Source organism: Triticum urartu, chromosome 2A (assembly GCF_056163025.1).
Source record: "Triticum urartu cultivar PI428250 chromosome 2A, HENAU_Tu73, whole genome shotgun sequence".
In the NCBI taxonomy this organism is placed as follows: domain Eukaryota; kingdom Viridiplantae; phylum Streptophyta; class Magnoliopsida; order Poales; family Poaceae; genus Triticum; species Triticum urartu.
The window spans coordinates 519,929,243-519,954,409 of NC_141874.1; positions in this window are offsets into that span (position 1 = coordinate 519,929,243).

Below are 25,167 nucleotides of genomic sequence, written 5' to 3' on the forward strand. Positions count from 1 at the left end.
AGCTCCCACTCACTTTCTTGTAAATACAGGCTTCTCCAAAAGTCTGTATAAAACCATATGCTTTGATCACACTATCAAAGCATTTATTCCAACTCCGAGAAGCTTGCACCAGTCCATAAATGGATCGCTGGAGCTTGCACACTTTGTTAGTACCTTTTGGATCGATAAAACCTTTAGGTTGCATCATATATAACACTTCTTCCAGAAATCCATTCAGGAATGCAGTCTTTACATCCATTTGCCAAATTTCATAATCATAAAATGCGGCAATAGCTAACATGATTCGGACGGACTTGTGCATCGCTACAGGTGAGAAGGTCTCATTGTAGTCAACTCCTTGAACTTGTCGAAAATCTTTTGCAACAAGTCGAGCTTTGTAGACAGTAACATTACCATCAGCGTATGTCTTCTTCTTGAAGATCCATTTATTCTCGATGGCTTGCCGATCATCGGGCAAGTCAACCGAAGTCCACACTTTGTTCTCATACATGGATCCCATCTCATATTTCATGGCCTCAAGCCATTTTGCGGAATCTGGGCTCATTTCGCTTCCTCATAGTTCGTAGGTTCGTCATGGTGTAGCAACATGACCTCTAGAACAGGGTTACCGTACCACTCTGGTGCGGATCTTACTCTGGTTGACCTACAAGGTTCGGTAGTAACTTGATCTGAAGTTTCATGATCATCATTAGCTTCCTCACTAATTGATGTAGGTGTCACAGGAACCGATTTCTGTGACGAACTATTTTCCAATAAGGGAGCAGGTACAGTTACCTCATCAAGTTCTACTTGCCTCCCACTCACTTCTTTCGAGAGAAAATCCTTCTCTAGAAAGGATCCATTCTTAGCAATGAATATCTTGCCTTCGGATCTGTGATAGAAGGTGTACCCAACAGTTTCCTTTGGGTATCCTATGAAGACACATTTCTTCGATTTGGGTTCGAGCTTATCAGGTTGAAGCTTTTTCACATAAGCATCGCAGCCCCAATGTAACATCCCAAATTTTCAAATTGGAATGTTTTACAATTATTAGTTAAGCGTCTATGCATATTTGTCACAGCCCTAGAATTTGTTTGTAATTAGTTGCATTTGAGAGCATCATGCATCATGTCTAAATTCTGAAAGTTGAATTGAGGTTAGTTGAAACCCTCAGAAGTCACTTCAGAAATAATCATCATTAAAATCTTTTCAAATGAGTCTAAGAAAATGTTCCTGTTATTCTATAAAAATATTGGCAAGAGGTAAAATTCAAACCAATATTTTTGGAGACTCAGAGATATTTATTTTGGGCCTTTGAAAGAGGGACAGAGAACCTACCTACACAGCCCACCACTATAGCAGCCTACTGGCCGAAGCCAGCCCAACCCACCAGGGGCAGCACTGTCTTCTTCCTCCTGCCAGGAGGAGAAGCAGCTGCGTGTCTGGTGCGCAGACGAGCCGCGCCAGCTCCTCCCAGCCTGCGTGCCCCTCGACTGCCTGGTCGCCTCCACGCGTACCACGCCTCCCCCTCGACCCTCTCTCACTCTCCCTCGAGTTCATCCCCTCCTCTGGCTCTCTCTCCCTCGTTCCTCTGCTCGCACCCGAGCGCGCCAGTCGCTGCCGCCCGCTACCACCGCACCCACCGAGCTCTCCTGGCTTCCCCACCGCGTCCCTAGACTCCAGCGTGACGCTGCACATCGACAAGAAGAAGAAACCGAGCCCGGACGCCCTATGGAGCCGCCTCCGCGGTCGTCTTCTACCTCGGGCAACCGAGATCGCCGGCGCCCGTTCATCGCCCACAGTGCCTCCCCCAGCCCACTGACCACCCTGCAGACCTCACTGTGAGACCCGCCGTCTTTCCCCTCTATTCTCTCGGTCGAGCGCGTGCTCTAGCCGCCATAACCGCCGGAGCCGTGAGCTCCTGGCCGCTGGCAATGGCGCGGTCGTGGCCATAGTTTCCGCAGCTCACGTATGAGCACACCAATGTGCTCAGAGCCTTCCCAGGAAGTTGTAGAACTCCCCAACTCATCCTATGGATCACCGTAGTGCCGGACCCGTCGATCCCGTAGCTTCGGCCGCCACTAACCTCAACATCGGCGCTGCTTCCGGCCACCCCGCGGCCTTCCGTCCGGTCCTTTGGATGCGGGCGAGCAAGAGCTCCTCCCCTGTGTGCTCAGCACGCCAAACAACCGCCCGAAGCTCAAATCCGAGCCGCACCGCCATCATTTTGGTTGCCGCCGGCCAGGCTCCGGCGACTGCCGACGTGTCCGTCATTAGCACTAATGACCCCTCTAATCACCACCCCACTAGTCACTTACATATGGGTCCCACGCCTTTAGCTAACCATAGTTTAATTCCTGTTTAGCTTTAGTTAATCACAGTGGCCCCACCCGTCAGCGTTGACCTCACTGACGTGGCCCTTGACCGGCCCCACCTGTCTGTGACCTAGGCAGCACTTGGTCACTGACTAATGGGCCCCACTGGTCAGGTTTGACCTGGACCGTCTCATGTTGACTTGCTGATGTCACACGGATGTCATGATGATGCAGTAACTATTTCTGGAATTTAAATAAATCTAAATGATTTATTTATTTTCAGAAATTTGCCTAAACTTCTAAAAATCATATAAATTCAACCGTAACTCCAAATGAAGAGATTTATATATGAAAAATGATCAGAAAATCCAACCTATCCATCTGTATCATTTTCATGCATGTTAGAACAACTTATAGTTGCTGAATAGGGCAAATCATATGTCTGGCATTTGAATATCCACATATGGAGTTTGAATTTGAATCTTGGGTTCAAACCACCTTCATTTAACCTGTTGCTAGTTGCATTAGCTCAATCAATAGCATATTGCCATGTCATGATCAAGCATCATATTGTGCATTGCATTGATTGTCTTTCCTCTCTGTTGCCGGTATTTGTTCCCCCTCAGTAGACGTTGATCCGGCGATGAGTTCGATGACACCGATGAAGAGCTGTACTATCTTCAGAAGTGCCAGGCAAGCAAAAACCCCTTGTTCATTCTGATACAATCCCACTCTCTCGCTCCTGCTCTCTTTTACTGCATTAGGACAACAATGATTCAACTATTACATGCTGCGGTAGTTGAAACCCTTTCCTCTGCATGACCTATCATTGCCACAGTAAATAGATGAAACCCACTAGCATGAGTAGGAATTGCTTGAGCCCTGATGTGCCTACTCATTCATGCTTGTTGTCATGCCTGCTACTGCTTAGAGTTGAGTCGGGTCTGATTCATCGAGAATGAATTGGAACATGGTGAACATGTCCTACCGTTGAGAGTTAAGTGTGTGAACACGATTTGGTAAAGGTAGCGGTGAGAGGCCATGTAGGAGTACATGGTGGGTTGCCTCATTGCAGCCGTTCTCAGGAACTGAGTTCTGTGTTTGTGATCCATGAACAGTTACTATCACACATTGGGTTCCGGTAACTCGGCCCCTCTTGGCTTATTAATCAACTTGATCTCTGTCCAGGAGTTGCAACTAGTTTCTGGTGTTTGTAGGTAGTGTTAGTAGTCTACCAAGTGGCACCCGGTAGAGGTGGGCTTGGGACAGACTAGGCACAGTGGCACAGTGTACCAAGTGGCACCCGGATGGTGGGCTTGGGAACCCTGCACACATCATTTGGGGCCGTGAGCGACACCCCGGCCGGATCTCCTTGCGGATGGAACCTGAATAGGCGATAAACCTGGATGAGAGACTTGTGTGATTAGTCAGGTCGTGGACGACTCCCTCACCAGGCTTCCGCTTGAAGGTTGCCGAGATACACGACGTGTACATTGTGGTAAGTGGCGAGAGCGTGTGTGAAGAAGAACACCCCTGCAGGGTTATCATTATCTATTCGAATAGCCGGATTCCTCGGATATGGAAACTTTGACCCCTTGCATAGTTCATAGACAAGTGAAAGTGGATACTCTAAAATGCGCAAGATAAGCGTGAGTGCTATGGATGGCGTTCTCGTAGGGAGACGGGAGTGGATCCATAGTGGTGTATTGGTATGGTGAATATGTGGACTCGTGTGCGCCACCTCAAAAGAGTTACTTGCAGTCGTAGTTCAGGATAGCCACCGAGTCAAAGCTGGCTTGCTGCAGTTAAACTCCACCACCCCTTTGTTGATATTGATGCATATGTAGATAGTTCTGATGTAAGTCTTGCTGGGTACATTTGTACTCATGTTTGCTTATTTTATGTTTTGTAGAGAGACTTCAGTCTCGCTAGTAGTTCCGCGTGGACTTCGACGTTTAGCTTGTTACCTCAGCTATGATCTTGTACCCTTGGGAGGGTCTTGTAGATAGTCAGGCTTCTCAGCCTTTTTCATTTGTAGATGTCTGTACTCAGACATGTTAAGCTTCCGCGTGTGCTTTGACTTGTATGCTCTGAATGTTGGGTCATGAGACCAATGTTTGTAATATCTCGCTCCTCGGAGCCTAATGAATAAATACTTTGAGTCGTAGAGTTTTGTTGTGATGCCATGTTGTATTTACACATATCGAGCATATTGTGTGTATGATTGAAATGCTTGGTATGTGTGGGATCCGACAACCTAGTTGTTTATCCTTGGTAGCCTCTCTTATGGGGAAATGTAGTCTTGTGCTTCCATGAGCCATAGTAGTCCGCTACAGCCCGGTTCACCGGAGTCCTGCTAGCCCAGTTACTACTGCTCCAGAACACTTAGACTGGCCGGCATGTGATCCACTTTGTTCCTGTGTCTGTCCCTCCAGGGAAATGTCACGCGGTGATTCCAGAGTCCTGCTAGCCTGCTACAGCCCGGGTTCCCGGAGTCCTGTTAGCCCAGTTGCTACAGCCCGGACACACGTTGATGACCGACACTTTCGAGACTAGGTCATGTATGCCTGTCCTCATAAGTTAGTGCCACTTTGGGTTCACGACTAGTCATGTCGGCCCGGGTTCTCTGTCATATGGATGCTAGCGACACTATCATATACGTGAGCCAAAAGGCGCAAACGGTCCCGGGCCATGGTAAAGCGACACCCGTGGGAATACCGTGCGTGAGGCCACAAAGTGATATGAGGTGTTACCGGCTAGATCGATGTGACCTGGAATCGGGGTCCTAACAGCTTTGTTATCAGAGCCTGACTGCCTGTAGGATTACCAAGCCAAGTTGGTCGAAGTCATGTCTAGAAATGCTTTAGTTATATAAGGGATTTGATTGTGGATGGGAACGTAAGGCTCTTTTTACTCCTTATCCTCATGACCTTCTGATCTGAGTCATCTTATCATTTCTACAGTGTTAAGAACTAGGCTTCTCTTCTATCTCTCAGGATGACATGTTACTAAAACGTAGTTGCCTAGGATTGTTGAGTTCAAGCCTCAGTTCAGTTCCTACTACTTCCATATGTTCATAGCTGGCCTCAGAACCTTGATATTGTGATGTTGAGTGGTTATGCCACCATTTTTGCAGGATGTCTCAAATCATTTTGAGCATTTACAGCCGTTATGCTGTCCGAGTCATCCCAGGTCTCTAAATAGTCTGATGCATTTGCAAATCCTTCCTTCCCGTTCCCGGTGTTCCTTTGAGCCAGATTAACCACACTAGTCGGTAAGTTGAGGTAATCCATTGCCTCGACATATATGTTGGAGCTATTATTATGACCCTGGATATTTTAGGGAGTCACCTAGTAATCTAGCCATGTGTTTGTGTTCCCGGTGTGATGATTCTGACCATCATTCCCGAAAGCATCCCATGATGCTACTTAGTAGTAGGTATTCTACTCCTGGGCTTTTGAACCCGAGATTCACCCTACTTCATGTTGTTAGTATTTGCTAGTTCTCCAACGATATTAGTAACCTTTGCGATAGTCCTCGAGGTCCGTGGTATATTATTCTTCCAAATACCATGAACCATTCTTGGCAGGAGTTCTTTTGAACCAAAAGATCACCATTAGAGTACTCCTGAGGAGTTTTCCATTCATAATTGTGATTCTGCCAGTTCTACCTTTCTGCATGGGTTATCCGGAAGAAATATGTTGAACTCGTTCGACATACTAAGCTATCAATCCACAACTCAGAAAGTTATATGTTCCTTTGCGTTGTCCCCCTTCAGTTATATTCCGACCTTCATCTATCAATTGATAGTCAAGAGTATGTGAGCATTCGTTCATCAGTGCCTATCGTTCTTGTGGTCCGTCAAGCCATTCGATTCCAGAATGAATAGGAGAAACAAGCTCCAGTACCTCATCTATTTCTAGGATTGGGTCAAAGCAGTTGTATTCCATAGATCAAATGCCAATCCAGCTTTTGATTCTGTTCTACCCTGAAGTATCGCCCTCTTGATGTCAGGAATGTCATGATAATTGCACCAACTCTTATAAATTCTTGGTGCAGTGATACTTCTCACCATCATCGTTCATTCTTCAGTCTCCATGTTTTTGTAACCGGAATACCGACAAGTGAACTGTGATGTGTGAAATCAATACTCCTAGCAACCTCGTTGCTTGGTAGTTAATGGACAATACTCTCACTCTTAGCGTGCTGGTTATTGAATCATCATCCTAAGATTGATCGTGCTACCTAGTCCTTATTTCTGGTGCACTCTTTGATCAATGAGTTGGGATTTTGTCAAACCCTTGCTATGTTGACCATATCGTCTTGCCCTGAAAGGCAAGATTGTTCTCGAGCTTAATAACATATCGATGGGTTGTGATTTTCCAAATATCTTCTTGGAAGTATCACCAGGTTGTCACCTGACCGCTATGTTGAGTTCGTGATCGAGTTGGTTTCTTGTAACCACCCCTTCTCCAAGAATCTAAGTTGGATACCCTGAACTAGTTGGTTAAGATGAACAATAACTTGGAGAGTTGGAAGATAAAAGCTTTATCCGACTTAGTTCATTTTAGGGGATATCTTGTATGTGTGTTGAAGAAAGATGGTATTTTCATTGATTGACCCTCGTGATCAGTTACTGGATCTATCATCTTATCCAATCTTTGATTCGAGTATGGGCTATCCTCAAATCAAATCAGAACCAACAGTATTCGTAATGTTGTCTTACTCGTGGTTGTTTCCTCGAGCATACATCATTATATCTTTTGGGTCTGACCAATGCTATAACCTTGTTCACATAGTTGTGGAATTCCATCTTCATGGAAATATCGATGATTGTTGTTGAGCTCATCATCAACATTTCATCTTGTCCATGATTCTTGTTGAACATCTAAGTTAGTGTTGGAAACTTTTGTAAGCATTTCTTCATCTCCCGTTCATGAAGTATATGTTTTGGTGAAAGAAGTGACTTCCTCCAAGTTCACGTGCATTAGGTGTAAGTTGCCACCATGAATTTGAGAAAGGTTTGTTTTGTTTCCTCTGGAATCATCCCAAATCAGTCATGCATACGTGCGAAGTATTCTATGGTTTGGTAGATTAATTACCTCCACTCCATATGTATTCCCTAGCACACCAAGCCACTGATTGATTTGTTCAAGGAGAAGAAGTTCCTTCCTGGGAGCTAATCCGGACTTGTGTAAGGACTTCGATATCCTCGAGGATGGTTCCTCACCTGAACTTTGGTAGTGTTTTATTGTAAGACTACTCGGGGTCATGCTTTTCTTGGACAACATGTTCACATGTGTGTAGCAGAACCAGCTCATGTTTTGGAGCTTGCTATCGTAGTTCATCTCCCGAGAGTCTCGCAACGTTATCTCGTCGACTTATGTTGCAACCTTTCTTTTCTAGACATGTTGTCTGGAAAAAATCCTGTTACCAGCCAGATCTGAATCTCAGGCAGATATGATGGCTGGAACATTTCCAAGATCTATGATGTAGGTCCCGACGAGGTTGATGTTCTGGCCGACACACCTAGTCGGAAGATCTATTATGGTAGTATCTTGAATGAGCAATTCGACCATCTTCTCCATGAGGATTTGGTATGACTTATTCCACAAGTTGTTCCTTATGGATTTTTGTGCTCCCGAAGTCCGATCTTTACTTGATGGCCATGTTGATGCTTTTAAGCATTGACCATGGTACCTAGTACATCAAGGAGAACATTAGAAGCGGAGTGCTAAATGTCTCTCGGTCCATCATCCAGATTTGCTTCTTTGGCATTGCTAAGGAAAAATCTGAGAAAGTGATGTCCTCCTTGCATCTGCATCCTCCATCACCGGTTATCATGGTAGTATGATGTGTTGCCAGGATCCTCGGCACAGATGTTGGTAAAACCTTAATGAATATGTAAATGCTCACGTTCTTGAGAGCACGCTCAGTCACTGGGTTATATCCTCAGTATCAATTGGAATGTGCCTTCCGTTGCCGAGTTGTCCTATAACTCTAGTTTCCCTCCAAACTGAGTATGCCATTCTTTCGAATTCATTCAAACGATCAATTGTGATTTTCCTTAGGCTGGTATAGAGAGTTTCAATGATCTCTATATCAAAAGTAATTCTTTTTGCCACTTAAGGGAATAGTTCTACGAGTCACCTCTTCTAAGGTGCCCCGTTATGGAATCTTGGCAATTATCTCCTCACTACCTTGAAAACCATGCACTATCCTACTCCAGCATGGAATTGTCACCTACCAATTTGAACCTTTGTCATATGTTTCTCATCCATCATCTCTGATGTGTGTTTTGCGTCTTAGCTCAAGGGATGTTTCTATGTCTCATTCTATGAGTTGATCTTGTGTTCATTATAAGATCGATGATCCATTCTTGTGAGGTTGTCTTACTCTCTTGTCGCCATGTTAGATGAAGTTCTCGAAGGAAAGGATGTCATAATCAAAGATGATGATCGAATCAACGTTCTTATGAAGTGCAACATGGATCGTGAAGACTGTGTCAGTTCCGTGTCCCCTCTGTCTTCTTACCTCATGTCCTGAATCTTGGGACGAGATTCTTGTTTAGTGGGGGTGAGTTATCACAGCCCTAGAATTTGTTTGTAATTAGTTGCATTTGAGAGCATCATGCATCATGTCTAAATTCCGAAAGTTGAATTGAGGTTAGTTGAAACCCTCAGAAGTCACTTCAGAAATAATCAACATTAAAATATTTTCAAATGAGTCCAAGAAAATGTTCCTGTTATTCTATAAAAATATTGGCAAGAGGTAAAATTCAAACCAATATTTTTGGAGACTCAGAGATATTTATTTTGGGCCTTTGAATTAAATCAATAGCTATTTGAATTGGATTTATATCTACTATTAAATAAATATATGTCCGATAATTTTGAAATATTTTGTAGAGCTTTGGTTTAATTATTTTAGCTCCCACAACAATTTTCAGAAGCAACAAAATAATTTGGTTAGCAAACCAAGTTCAAACAGAGGCAAATAAATAGGAAAACAGAAACTAAAATAAAAAGAAAGAGGGACAGAGAACCTACCTGCACAGCCCACCACTGTAGCAGCCTACTGGTCGAAGCCAGCCCAGCCCACCAGGGGCAGCACTGTCTTCTTCCTCCTGCCAGGAGGAGATGCAGCTGCGTGCCCGGTACGCAGATGAGCCGCGCCGGCTCCTCCCTGCCTGCGTGCCCCTCGACTGCCTGGTCGCCTCCACGCGTACCACGCCGCCCCCTCGACCATCTCTCACTCCCCCTCGAGTTCATCCCCTCCTCTGGCTCTCTCCCCCTCGTTCCTCTGCTCGCACCCGAGCGCGCCCGTCGCTGCCGCCCGCTACCACCGCGCCCACCGAGCTCTCCTGGCTTCCCCATCACGTCCCTAGACTCCAACGTGACGCTGCACATCGACAAGAAGAAGAAACCAAGCCCGGACGCCCAGTGGAGCCGCCTCCGCAGTCGTCTTCTACCTCAGGCAACCAAGATCGCCGGCGCCCGTTCATCGCCCATAGTGCCTCCCACAGCCCACTGACCACCTTGCAGACCTCACTGTGAGACCCGCCGTCTTTCCCCTCTATTCTCTCGGTCGAACGCGTGCTCTAGCCGCCATAACCACCGGAGCCATGAGCTCCTCACCGCCGGCAATGGCGCAGTCGTGGCCATAGTTTCCGCAGCTCACGTACAAGCACACCAATGTGCTCAGAGCCTTCCAGGGAAGTTGTAGAACTCACCAACTCGTCCTATGGATCACCATAGTGCCGAACCCGTCGATCCCGTAGCTCCGGCCGCCACTAACCTCAACGTCGGCGCTGCTTCCGGCCACCCCGCGGCCTTCCGTCCGGTCCTTTGGATGCGGACGAGCAAGAACTCCTCCCCCTGTGTGCTCAGCGCGCCAAACCACCGCCCGAAGCTCAAATCCGAGCCGCGCCGCTGTCATTTTGGTCGCCGCCGGCCAGGCTCCGGCGACTGCCGACGTGTCCGTCATTAGCACTAATGACCCCTCTAATCACCACCCCACTAGTCACTTACATATGGGTCCCACGCCTTTAGCTAACCATAGTTTAATTCCTGTTTAGCTTTAGTTAATCACAGTGGCCCCACCCGTCAGCGTTGACCTCGCTGACGTGGCCCTTGACTGGCCCCGCCTGTCTGTGACCTAGGCAGCACTTGGTCACTGACTAGTGGGCCCCACTGGTCAGGTTTGACCTGGACCGGCTCCTGTTGACTTGCTGATGTCACACGGATGTCATGATGATGTTGTAACTATTTCTGGAATTTAAATAAATCCAAATGATTTATTTATTTTAAGCAATTTGCCTAAACTTCTAAAAATCACATAAATTCAACCGTAACTCCAAATGAAGAGATTTATATATGAAAAATGATCAGAAAAATCCAATCTATCCATCTGTATCATTTTCATGCATGTTAGAACAACTTATAGTTGTTGAACAGGGCAAATCATATGTCTGGCATTTGAATATCCATATATGGAGTTTGAATTTGAATCTTGGGTTCAAACCAACTTCATTTAACCTGTTGCTAGTTGCATTAGCTCAATCAACGGCATATTGCCATGTCATGATCATGCATCATATTGTGCATTGCATTGATTGTGTTTCCTCTCTGTTGCCGGTATTTGTTCCCCCTCAGTAGACGTTGATCCGGCGATGAGTTCGATGACACCAATGAAGAGCTGTACTATCTTCAGAAGTGCCAGGCAACCAAAGCCCCCTTGTTCATTCCGATACAATCCCACTCTCTCGCTCTTGCTCTCTTTTACTGCATTAGGACAACAATCATTCAACTGTTACATGTTGCGGTAGTTGAAACCCTTTCCTCTGCATGACCTGTCATTGCCACAGTAAATAGATGAAACCCACTAGCATGAGTAGGAATTGTTTGAACCCTGATGTGCCTACTCATTCATGCTTGTTGTCATGCCTGCTACTGCTTAGAGTTGAGTCGGGTCTGATTCATCGGGAATGAATTGGAACGTGGTGAACATGTCCTACCGTTGAGAGTTAAGTGTGTGAACACGATTTGGTAAAGGTAGCGGTGAGAGGCCATGTAGGAGTACATGGTGGGTTGTCTCGTTGCAGCCGTTCTCAGGAACAGAGTTCTGTGTTTGTGATCCATGAACAGTTACTACCACACATTGGGTTCCGGTAACTCGGCCCCGCTCGGCTTATTAATCAACCCGATCTCTGTTCAGGAGTTGCAACTAGTTTCTGGTGTTTGTAGGTAGTGTTAGTAGTCTACCAAGTGGCACCCGGTACAGGTGGGCGTGGGACAAACTAGGCACAGTGGCACGGTGTACCAAGTGGCACCCGGATGGTGGGCTTGGGAACCCTGCACACATCGTTTGGGGTCGTGAGCGACAACCCGGCCGGATCTCCTTGCGGATGGAACCCAAATAGGCGATAAACCTGGACGAGAGACTTGTGTGATTAGTCAGGTCGTGGCCGACTCCCTCACCAGGCTTCTGCTTGAAGGTTACCGAGATACACGACGTGTACATGGTGGTAAGTGGCGAGAGCGTGTGTGAAGAATTACACCCCTACAGGGTTATCATTATCTATTCGAATAGCCGGATTCCTCGGATATGGAAACTTGGACCCCTTGCATAGTTCATAGACAAGTGAAAGTGGATACTCTAAAATGCGCAAGATAAGCGTGAGTGCTATGGATGGCATTCTCGTAGGGAGATGGGAGCGAATCCATAGTGGTGTATCGGTATGGTGAATATGTGGACTCGTGTGCGCCACTTCAAAATAGTTACTTGCAGTCGTAGTTCAGGATAGCCATCGAGTCAAAGCTGGCTTGCTGTAGTTAAACTCCACCACCCCTTTGTTGATACCGATGCATATGTAGATAGTTCTGATGTAAGTCTTGCTGGGTACATTTGTACTCACGTTTCCTTTGACGTGTGCCCTATATAAAGCCATGTCCCTTCTCTTCCGAACCCCCCAAAAACCCTACCCCAACACCCACCATAGCTTGCGCCACCTCCAAACGCATCTCGCCGCCGCCGCCTCGGTTCGCCGCTGTTTCTGCCATCGGTGAGCATAACCCTCGCTTCCAAGCTACACCACCCGAACCCCTTCTCGTTCCGCACCTCTTTGACATCCTATCGTCGCTCAGGAACCGTTGAAGCCGTCGCTCCGAGCTCGATCGCCGCTTGCCGGAGCTGCAACTCACCAGGGAGCAGTCGTCGTCGCCCCGACCGCCACCGTCGTCCCCGAGCTCCAACAACTCCACCACCACCTCCGCCGCATCTCCCCGACGTCACCACCGTCGCCCCGGACCACCAGAGCCCCTCCGCCACTGACGCCTGAGTCGCCGCTGTCGTCTCCGTCCGTCGCCGTCATTCACTATAAGCCTGAGCTCCCCTCCACCGTTAGATCTCGCATGTACGGCTTATTTTCAATAGATCAGTTTAGTTTACGGTTTATTTTCCGGTTTAGTTCCTGGTTTAGTTAGACCGGCCCGATCGGTTTTTTTACTTAGCTCGTATAAATTTCAGTTAAAGGTCACTCGCACGTTAGATAGTTTTAGAGCGCTCACTGTTTCGGCCCGTTAGCACATTAGTTTATTTTAGTTTTATTTCAGTTTCTGTTTTTAGGAGAATAGTTCTGTTTTTGTAAAATCTATATCTTTTAGGTTATTTATTATTTTTAGTTGATTCTTTTTTTGTTAGTTTACTAATTTCATATAGTTTCTGAACAAAATAGATTCGGCCTTGTTTAAGTTTATAAAAATAGTTTTATATTAGTTTTAGTCAGATTAGTATTTCTATTATAATTTGAGTTAGGATTATTCTTTTTTTAGTGATTCTTTTCGTCACTACTTTGTTTTGACCTTGCCTAACAGTAGGATTTTATTTGGGTATTTTTAGTCTTTATTAAAAATAGTTTTACCCGAAAACAAGCTTTTCTAGTTTTTTTAGCTAGCTGATATTTTCTGTTGTTCTAATTAATTTAGAATTATATTTCACCTCTGTTATAGTTTATTTTAGATTAGTTTGTGTACTTACAGAGGGTGAACTTTTATTTACAGAAAAAATAAAATGTTTATTGGTTTTTTCTTGCTAGTTGTTGGTTTGGAGTTCTTCGAGTTTTCTTTGGTTTTGGTTTGGGTGCTTGTGTGATTTCCTTTAGCTTGCTGTTATGATTTTAGTGGAATATTTATTTGTTCTATTGTTTGACTCGATAGAATTTTCGGAGTGCGAAGCTTGCTATCTCGAGTCACTAGCGTTTGAAGACCGTCAGCCAGGCAAGTCATTTGATCATGTTTTACAATACCTATGATTTTGTTGCATTAGAATTATTTCTCCCCACCATGCATGCAGTAGGAGAATTTTAAGTTATGTCTTGAGTAGTATCATGAGGTAGGATGAACCCAATTCCCCTTGTTACTATTGCCCGGGACGATATAGTTTATTTTGCTATGCTCGTAGACGGGGTTGGTTGAGAGATTCATAAGGGAGATGTGAGAGTCAAGATGATGACAACCCCATGACTTCAAGCTCAAGATGGACTTCAAATTCACTACTGGGTGGAGGATGGTTGACGGGCACCCTGGAGGAACCAGCGGATGGCCGGGATGCATGGAGAAGCGCCATGACATCTTGCGGAAAGCTTCACCTAGCCATGAAGAGACGGATGTATACCCCTTGACCGGAAGCTTACCTGTGCAGCCGCAAGCCATTATGGGCTCTGGCTGGGTTGACCTTAGGCGTGACTCTGGACGTACGGTGCCAGCAGATGTAGAAGAACGGTAGGACATGGATGGGCACCGGCAGTGCCCAGAGAAACTCTACGGAAGACCTTGTTTAGTTCGTCCCGTCTTCAAACACCAGGCAGTGCGAGGACATAAAGGAGGGAACGAATCTTGCGGGTAAAGTGCACAAGACTCTGCAAAGTAACAACCTAATCGATTAGCCGTGTCCCCGGTTATGAACATTTGAGCCTCTGGAATTGGAGTATTTCGGAAATCTCAACACCGAACAAATAAATTAATTGAGGGGTTAATTAATAATTGGGAATGAGACACTAGTTGGCGGAACCATCTCAATAACTACCAACATTTTGTAGTAATTGCAAGCAAGACCTTTGTTGTAGGGAAAAAACTGCCTTTTCGCAAAAATTTAAAACTTAGAGCCCCACAGCCAAATTTCATATAGTGTTAGTATTATTATTTGTTGTTTTCTCTATGACTTGCCGGCATATTCGAAATGCTGACCTACATGGCTGCAACGTATCATGTTGCAGAGGAGTTTTCCGACCAGGAGTGAGGCTACGATCTACGCTTGGCGATTGCCCTATGGAGTCGAATGGACTCGCTATTCGTCTACGCTTCCGTATCTTTATTTTGTTTATTTCTAATGAGTTGGCCTTCGGCCGAATTTATTATGATGTAATAAAGACTCGATATGAGAATCGTGTAATAAATTCAGGTGTGATTGAACTTTGAATCTTTTCATCAATGTACTATGTGTGCCAGCATGATCTTGGGATGGTACAGCTACACAGAGACTTGACCAATTTTGGGTCGGGTCGTTACAGAGATGGTATTCAGAGCACACGCTGACCGTAGGACGTAACCCCTAGGATATGTAATTCTCCCCTGTTCATTTCTGACTTCTCTCTGATTTCAACATTCTAGATGGCCGTCAAGTTCATCCCAGTTCTGCTCCCGAAGTTTTGCCAGCCAGATGAGACAATGCTTTTCGGCAGGAGGCTGGTCCAGATCATCAAGGAATTGAAGATTTCTCTGCCGTCTATCACCGGGACCCCTATTATGGAATTTCCAGAAGACCCTCACTATAGGATTAAGGTACACATACCAGGGAGGACTTTCGGTAGTCTCTCGGCGCCCGTTGACTTCAGGTTCACTCCTCCCACTTGGATCCTCGGGAGAGACATGGCAGTTCATACTACACTTGGACGCATCCAGGAGGAATATAGGGCCGAGCTTGTTGGATCAAACCACACCATGATTTCTCGCAGGACTGCAGATGGAGAGCTTATCCGCACCATTGATGACGACTCCGTTCGCTCATATGTCCAAGACTTGGATGCTCACATTAGGGCTCTAGAGATTCAGATGCGCAGGAGCTTGAAGACAGTCCAAAAGTTGCATCTTCGTGAAATGGAACTGGAGGATGCAGCACGTGAAGCCCACTATGAGCATGAAGAAGAAGTCAATGATTTTATGGATAGACTCGAGGACCGGGAGAAATATATTGCCACACTGGAGGAGAAGATGGATCTGGGAGAAGACCTTTTTCCGAGTGGAGATGATGGACCCCTCGTGAGCAATGACCAGGATTATGAGGAGAGCTCCACCGAAGGAAGCCTCAAGAGGAGGCGCCGCACTAGAGGATGCCGCACTAGAGGACGCCACACCAGAGGACGCAAGGATAATTGATTAAGACATTTAGTCGTCCGCCATGTTATTTTATTTTTCGTCGATCAGTTAGGCCGTTATTTTCGATTAGTCGTAAGATTTTGTAATCCGAGATTGAACCTTGTTTGATATGAATGAATAAATGATTGGTGTGATTATGTTTGTGCATTCATTTGGGTAGTGCTATTTTCTCATTAGACCCTTGTTCTATTCTAATTTCTCATCCACTCCAAAACACCAGATGCCTCTGAGACGATACCCCGGTTTCACTTTCCTGCCAGAGCTCACCCAGCTGATTCAACAGCAGAATGCCTTAATGCAAATGCTCATCCAAAACCAAGGCAACAACAACAGCAATCCACCGCCACCACCCCATGTCGATAACCTGACCCGGTTCCTAAGGCTGAATCCGCCGGTGTTCTCTAGTAGCACCGAGCCGATTGTAGCTGATGATTGGCTCCGCAAGATCGGAAGGGATCTAGCAACTGCTGGATGCACAGATGTTGAGAAGGTGCATTTTGCCGCACATCAACTGAATGGACCGACAGCCTCTTGGTGGAAGAACTACACCGCCACTTATCCGGTCGCCACTATGACATGGGATCAGTTCCAGCAGGCTTTCCGCACCGCTCATGTCTCAGCTGGAGCCATGAGTCTGAAGAAGCGTGAGTTCCGCAACTTACGCCAAGGGAACCGTACTGTGGGGCATTATGTGGATGAGTTTAGCAAATTATCTCGCTATGCCCCAGATGATGTGGCCACAGATACCGCTAAACAGGAGAAGTTTCTCGAGGGACTCAATGATGAGCTGGGAATGCAGCTAATGGTGGCTACCTTCAACAACTACCAGGAGCTGGTAGACAAGGCCACCATACTTGAAGGCAAGCATCATCAGATTGATAACCACAAGAGGAAGTATAGCCAGGGGAAGTACAACTCCAGAGCTCAGCAGAAGCCCCGATATGCCCCATACTCGGGAGGACATACCCATCACACCCATGGAGGACATAATCATGGAGGACATAACCATGGAGGGAATGGGAACAATCGCAACCACGACAACAACTCCAAGTCTGGCTATGGAGGCAATGGCAACCAGCACCGTCCTGCTCCGGCTCAGAAGGATCTGAGTCATATCACATGTTTCAAGTGCCAGAAGATAGGACACTATGCCACCGATTGTCTGGAGGCCAAGCAGAGGAATGGAAACGGCAACGGCAATGGAAGCTCAGCAAAGAAGCCCAACCCTTTTCCTCGTGCTCAGGTGAATCACATTGACGTGGAGGACGTCTATGATCAGCCAGACACTGTGGTTGGTAAGTTTTTATTAAATTCATGTCCAGTATTGGTACACTTTGATTCTGGTGCAATGCATTCATTCATATCAAGGGTAGTTGTGGAAAAGTATGGGTTGCCCACTAGGACCCTTAGAACCCCGCTCCAGGTCACTTCCCCAGGAGGAGAGATGATGGCAGGCTTAGGCTATCATTCAACCCTCAGCATCGGAAATCATGACTTCCCCGTAGACCTCACAGTCTTAGAATCCCAGGGATTGGACGTGATCCTAGGCATGGACTGGTTGACGAAGTTTGAAGGAAACATCGACTGTGCCCGCAAGACGATTTTGCTCACCACCCCGGAGCAGAAGAGGATCAAGTATGTATCCAGACGCACACCGATGAAAGCTCAGGTGAATTCCCTCATGGGAGTTGTTCAGGAGGAAGTGCCTGTAGTACAAGATTTTCCGAATGTATTTCCGGAGGAATTACCAGGAATGCCACCGGACAGAGAAATAGAATTTTTGATCGAGTTATTACCTGGCACAACTCCAATATCCAAGCGACCTTATCAGATGCCCCCGAATGATTTGGAAGAGATCAAGAAGTAGATCAAGGAATTATTGGAGAAAGGATATATTCGCCCAAGTTCGTCACCTTGGGGAGCCCCAGTTCTTTTGGTAGAGAAGAAGGATGGAACCCTGAGAATGGTTGTGGATTATCGTTCATTGAACGACGTGACCATCAAGAATAAATACCCTCTTCCGATGATTAATGATTTATTTGATCAGCTAGTCGGAGCCAAAGTATTCTCCAAGATCGATCTTCGATCAGGGTATCATCAGTTGAAGATTCGTGAACAGGATATACCCAAAACAACTTTCACCACCATGTATGGTTTATAAGAGTATACCATCATGTCATTCGGATTGACTAATGCCCCTGCGTATTTCATGAGCATGATGAACAAGGTATTTATGGAATATCTGGACAAGTTTGTCGTAGTGTTCATCGATGACATATTGGTTTTCTCCAAGAGCGAGGAAGAGCACAAGGAACATCTGCGTCTAGTTCTGGAGAAACTCCGAGAACATCAGTTATATGCCAAGTTTAGCAAATGTGAATTCTGGTTGAAGGAAGTAGGATTCCTCGGACATGTTATTTCAGGAGAAGGAATAGCAGTCGACCCCACCAAGGTTGAATCTATCACCAACTGGCAGTCCCCCGCCTCAGTCAAGGAGATCCGCAGTTTTCTTGGACTTGCAGGATATTATCGGAGATTTATTGAGAATTTCTCCAAGATTGCTAAGCCCATGACGGAGCTGTTGAAGAAGGAAACTAAGTACGTTTGGACTGAGGATTGTGAAGCCAGTTTTCAGGAGTTGAAGAAACGTATGGTTACAGCCCCAGTGCTCATTTTGCCGGACATACACAAGGATTACCAGGTATATTGTGATGCTTCTCATCAAGGACTCGGAGGAGTGCTCATGCAAGAAGGAAAAGTTGTAGCTTATACCTTTAGATAGCTACGACCTCACGAGATGAATTATGCCACACACGATTTGGAGTTAGCAGCCGTAGTGCACGCACTCAAGACATGGAGACATTTCCTTGTCGGAAATAGTTGTGATGTTTACACGGATCATAAGAGCTTGAAGTACATTTTCACGCAGAAGGATTTGAACCTCACACAGAGGAGATGGCTTGAATTGATCAAGGACTATGACATGAGATTGCATTATCACCCAGGGAAGGAAAATGTTGTAGCAGATGCCTTGAGCCGTAAAAGCTATGTGAACACCCTCATAACTAGAGGATTACCTCAGGAATTGGTCAACGATCTCAGAGAGCTCCGATTGGAGGTAGTACCAAGAGGATTTGTCGCCACCTTGGATATACAGTCCACTCTGACTGAAAGAATCCATGAAGCACAGAAGACGGACAAGGAAATTGCAGAGATAAAGGAAAAGATGAGTAACGGAAAGGCTAAAGGTTTTCGTGAGGATGAACACGGAGCTTTATGGTTTGAGGATCGTATCTATGTGCCCAATGACCCAGAGGTCAGGAAGTTAATTCTTCAGGAGGCCCATGATTCACCGTACTCGATTCACCAAGATGTATCTGGATTTGAAAGAAAGTTTCTGGTGGACAGGTATGAAGAAGGATATTGCCGAGTACGTAGCAGTATGCGATGTTTATCAGCGAGTAAAGGCGGAACATTAGAAGACGGCAGGGTTACTTCAACCACTGCTGATTCCCGAGTGGAAATGGGAAAAACTTGGAATGCACCTTATCACAGTATTACCCAGGACCCGTTCAGGTTATGACTCCATCTGGGTAGTAGTTGATCGCTTGACCAAGGTAGCTCATTTCATTCCGGTGAAGACTACATATACCAGCGCTAAGTTAGCCAAGATATACATGACCAGGATCGTATGTCTGCATGCAGTTCCGAGGAGTATCGTGTCAGATAGAGGAACACAATTTACCTCAAAGTTTTGGAATCAGTTGCATGAAACTTTGGGTACGATGCTGGAGTTCGGTACAACTTTTCATCCGCAGATAGATGGACAAATCGAGAGAGTCAACCAGATTCTGGAGGACATGTTGAGAGCATGTGCGCTAGACTACGAATCTAGCTGGGATGACAATTTGCCATACGCAGAGTTATCGTACAACAACAGCTATCAGACTAGTCTGAAGATGGCCCCTTTCGAAGCTCTATACGGAAGGAGGTGCAGAACACCATTGTTGTGGGATGGTATTGGAGACCGAAAACTTTTTGGTCCTGATCTTATCAGAGATTCTGAAGAGAAGGTCAAGCTGATTCGAGACCGACTTAAGATAGCCCAGTCGAGACAAAAGAGTTATGCCGACAGTAAACACAAGGAGATAACGTATGAAGTTGGAGACCGAGCATATCTCCGTGTGTCCCCACTTCGAGGAATCAAGAGGCTTAGTGTTAAAGGAAAATTAGCACCCAGGTTCATTGGCCCCTACAAAATCCTTGAACGCAGAGGAGAAGTTGCATATAAGCTGGAACTGCCAGAAGGATTGTCAGGAGTTCACGATGTCTTTCATGTATCCCAGCTGAAGAAATGCCATGCCGAGATGGACGATATTCCTTTGAGAGACACAGTGCCCCTAGAGGCCATACAGCTTGACAGTGATCTGACTTATGAGTAGAAACCCATCAGAATTCTTGAGACTGCAAACAGAGTTACCCGTAGCAAGATCATCAAGTTTTGCAAGGTTTTGTGGAGCCACCACTCCGAGGAGGAAGCCACCTGGGAGCGAGAAGAAGATCTCTACCGAGACCACCCGCACCTATTTGCTAGCCAACCCGAATCTCGAGGGCAAGATTCATCTTAAGGTGGGTAGGTTTGTAACATCCCAAATTTTCAATTTGGAATGTCTTACAATTATTAGTTAAGCATCTATGCATATTGTTTGAAAGTGTGTGGCATTTGGAATTTTCAGAGGCATTTGAGTTTTGTTTGAATTAGATTCAACTTGGCATTTGAAAATTTACTTGAAATATCCCTGACAAATACTTGATCAAAAGTATGAGAGGAGCTAACATGACACTCCAAAAATGTTAGAAGAAAAATAGGGCCAAAAAGTTTGAATTCAAATTTGAATTTTATTTGGGATTTCAAGAAAATGTTTTTTAGTTTGCGTTTTGCCTCTGGAAAAATGTCCACGTTGTAGGATTATTTCCCCTGAGAATTTTGATATATATATATATATATGTCATATATAAAAATACTATAGTTTTCTCTATATTTAGTTTCCTCTCTCTGTGGTAATTCAAAAAACAAATAGGAAAAACAACCCAGGCGCGCCAGGCACCAGGCCAGCAGGCCCAGTCGCCAAGGCCGCAGCCCACCAGCGTCGAGCCGCCAGCCCAGCGCAGCGCGCCGCACACCCGAGCCATATCTGCTTCAGTCGCCCGCTCGCCTCCTCCCCTCTCTCTCCCACTGACCCGCGGGGTCCACCCTATCCCTAACCCCTCGCCCACGTCATGCCGCCCCAGCGCGCGACCGCCACTGCCCGTCACCGCGATCTTCTCGGGATCGCGATCCCGCGTTGCCCCCTCGCCCATGATCATGCCCTATATAAAGCCCTGCCCCTTCTCTTCCGAACCCCCCAAAAACCCTACCCCAACACCCACCATAGCTCGCACCACCTCCAAACGCATCTCATCGCCGCCGCCTCGGTTCGCCGCCGTTTCTGCCACCGGTGAGCATTCCCCTTGCTTCCAAGCTACACCACCCGAACCCCTTCTCGTTCCGCACCTCTTTGACATCCTATCGTCGCTCAGGAACCGTTGAAGCCGTCGCCCCGAGCTCGACCGCCACTCGCCGGAGCTGCAGCTCACCAGGGAGCAGTCGCCATCGGCCTGACCGCCACTGTCGTCCCCGAGCTCCAACAACTCCACCACCACCTCCGCCTCGCTCCGCCGCATCTTCCCGACATCACCGCCGTCACCCCGGACCACCGGAGCCCCTCCGCCACCAACGCCCGAGTCGCCGCTGTCGTCTCCGTCTGTCGTCGTCGTTCACTGTAAGCCCGAGCTCCCCTCCACCGTGAGATCTCGCATGTACGGCTTATATTAGATCCGCGAAGGGTTAGGTTATTTTCAATAGATCGGTTTAGTTTACGGTTTATTTTCCGGTTTAGTTCCTGGTTTAGTTAGACCAGCCCAATCGGTTTTTTTACTTAGCCCGTATACGTTTCAGTTAAAGGTCGCTCGCACGTTAGATAGTTTTAGAGCGCTCACTGTTTCGGCCCGTTAGCGCATTAGTTTATTTTAGTTTTATTTCAGTTTCTGTTTTTAGCAGAATAGTTCTGTTTTGTAAAATCTATATCTTTTAGGTTATTTATTATTTTTCGTTGATTATTTTTTTGTTAGTTTAAAAATTTCCTGTAGTTTCTGTAGAAAATAGATTCGGCCTTGTTTAAGTTTATAAAAATAATTTTATATTAGTTTTAGTCGGATTAGTATTTCATCTATAATTTTAGTTAGGATTATTCCTTTTAGTGTTTCTTTTTGTCACTGCTTTGTTTTAACCTTGCCTAACAGTAGGATTTTATTTGGGTATTTTTAGTCTTTATTAAAAATAGTTTTACCCAAAAACAAGCTTTTCTAGTTTTTTTAGCTGGCTGCTGTTTTCTGTTGTTCTAATTAATTTAGGGTTTTATTTCACCACTGTTATAGTTTATTTTAGATTAGTTTTTGTAGTTACAGAGGGTGAACTTTTATTTACAGAAAAATAAAATGTTTAATTTTTTTTCTTGCTAGTTGTTGGTTTGGAGTTCTTCGAGTTTTCTTTGGTTTTTGTTTTAGTGCTTGTGTGATTTCCTTTAGCTTGTTGTTATGATTTTAGTGGAATATTTATTTGTGCTATTGTTTGACTCGATAGAATTTCCGGAATGCGAAGCTTGCTATCTTGAGTCACTAGCATTTGAAGACCGTCAGCCAGGCAAGTCATTTGATCATGTTTTGCAATACCTATGATTTTGTTGCATTAGAATTATTCCTCCCCACCATGCATGCAGTAGGAGAATTTTAAGTTATGTCTTGAGTAGTATCATGAGGTAGGATGAACCCAATTCCCCTTGTTACTATTGCCCGGGACGATGTAGTTTATTTTGCTATGCTCGTAGACAGGGTTGGTTGAGAGATTCATAAGGGAGATGTGAGAGTCAAGATGATGACAACCCCATGACTTCAAGTTCAAGATGGACTTCAAATTCACTACTAGGTGGAGGACGGTTGACGGGTACCCTGGAGGAACTAGCGGATGTCTGGGATGCATGGAGAAGCGCCATGACATCTTGCGGAAAGCTTCACCCAGCCACAAAGAGACGGATGGATACCCCTTGACCGGAAGCTTACCTGTGCATCCGCAAGCCATTATGGGCTCTGGCTGGGTTGACCTTAGGCGTGACTCTGGACGTACGGTGCCAGCAGATGTAGAAGAACGGTAGGACATGGATGGGCACCGGCAGTGCCCAGAGAAACTCTACAGAAGACCATGTTTTGTTCGTCCCGTCTTCAAACACCAGGCAGTGCGAGGACATAAAGGAGGGAACGAATCTTGCGGGTAAAGTGCACAAGACTCTGCAGAGTAACAACCTAATCGATTAGTCGTGTCCCCGTTTACGGACATTTGGGCCTCTGGAATTGGAGTATTTCGGAAATCTCAACACCGAACAAATAAATTAATTGAGGGGTTAATTAATAATTGGGAATGAGACATTGGTTGGCGGAACCATCTCAATAACTACCAACGTTTTGTAGTAATTGCAAGTAAGACCTTTGTTGTAGGGAAAAAACTGCCTTTTCGCAAAAATACAAAACTTAGAGCCCCATAGCCAAATTGCATATAGTGTTAGTATTATTATTTGTTGTTTTCTCTATGACTTGCCGGCATATTCAAAATGCTGACCTAGACGGCTGCAATGTCTCATGTTGCAGAGGAGTTTTCCGACCAGGAGTGAGGCTACGATCTACGCTTGGCGATTGCCCTATGGAGTCGGATGGACTCGCTATTCGTCTACGCTTCCGCAGCTTTATTTAGTTTATTTCTCATGAGTTGGCCTTCGGCCGAATTTATTATGATGTAATAAAGACTCGATATGAGAATCGTGTAATAAATTCAGGTGTGATTAAACTTTGAATCTTTTCATGAATGTACTCTGTGTGCCAGCATGATCTTGGGATGGTACAGCTACACAGAGACTTGACCGATTTTGGGTCGGGTCGTTACACCCAAACTTTAAGAAACAACAACTTTGCTTTCTTGCCAAACCATAGTACATAAGGTGTCGTCTCAACGGATTTTGATGGTGCCCCATTTAACGTGAATGCAGCCGTCTCTAAAGCATTACCACAAAACGATGGCAGTAAATCAGTAAGAGACATCATAGATCGCACCATATCTAGTAAAGTACGATTACGACGTTCGAACACACCATTACGCTGTGGTGTTCCGGGTGGCGTGAGTTGCGAAACTATTCCGCATTGTTTCAAATGTAGACCAAACTCATAACTCAAATATTCTCCTCCACGATCAGATCGTAGAAACTTTATTTTCTTGTTACGATGATTTTCCACTTCACTCTGAAATTCTTTGAACTTTTCAAATGTTTCAGACTTATGTTTCATTAAGTAGATATACCCATATCTGCTCAAATCATCTGTGAAGGTGAGAAAATAACGATACCCACCGCGAGCCTCAATATTCATCGGACCACATACATCAGTATGTATGATTTCCAACAAATCTGTTGCTCGCTCCATCGTTCCGGAGAACGGCGTCTTAGTCATCTTGCCCATAAGGCATGGTTCGCAAGTACCAAGTGATTCCAAAAGTCCATCAGTATGGAGTTTCTTCATGCGCTTTATACTAATATGACCCAAACGGCAGTGCCACAAATAAGTTGCACTATCATTATCAACTCTGCATCTTTTGGCTTCAACATTATGAATATGTGTATCACTACTATCGAGATTCAACAAAAATAGACCACTCTTCAAGGGTGCATGACCATAAAAGATATTACTCATATAAATAGAACAACCATTATTCTTAGATTTAAATGCATAACCGTCTCGCATCAAACAAGATCCAGATATAATGTTCATGCTTAACGCTGGCACCAAATAACAATTATTTAGGTCTAAAACTAATCCCGAAGGTAGATGTAGAGGTAGCATGCCGACGGCGATCACATCGACTTTGGAACCATTTCCCACGCGCATCGTCACCTCGTCCTTAGCCAGTCTTCGCTTAATCCGTAGTCCCTGTTTCGAGTTGCAAATATTAGCAACAGAACCAGTATCAAATACCTAGGTGCTACTGCGAGCTCTGGTAAGGTACACATCAATAACATGTATATCACGTATACCTTTGTTCACCTTGTCATCCTTCTTATCCGCCAAATACTTGGGGCAGTTCCGCTTCCAGTGACCAGTATGTTTGCAGTAGAAGCGGTCAATCTCAGGCTTAGGTTCAGACTTGGGTTTCTTCTCCTGAGCAGCAACTTGTTTGCTGTTCTTCTTGAAGTTCCCCTTCTTCTTCCCTTTACCCTTTTTTCTAGAAACTGGTGGTCTTGTTCACCGTCAACACTTGATGCTCCTTCTTGATTTCTACCTCCGCTAATTTTAGCATTGCG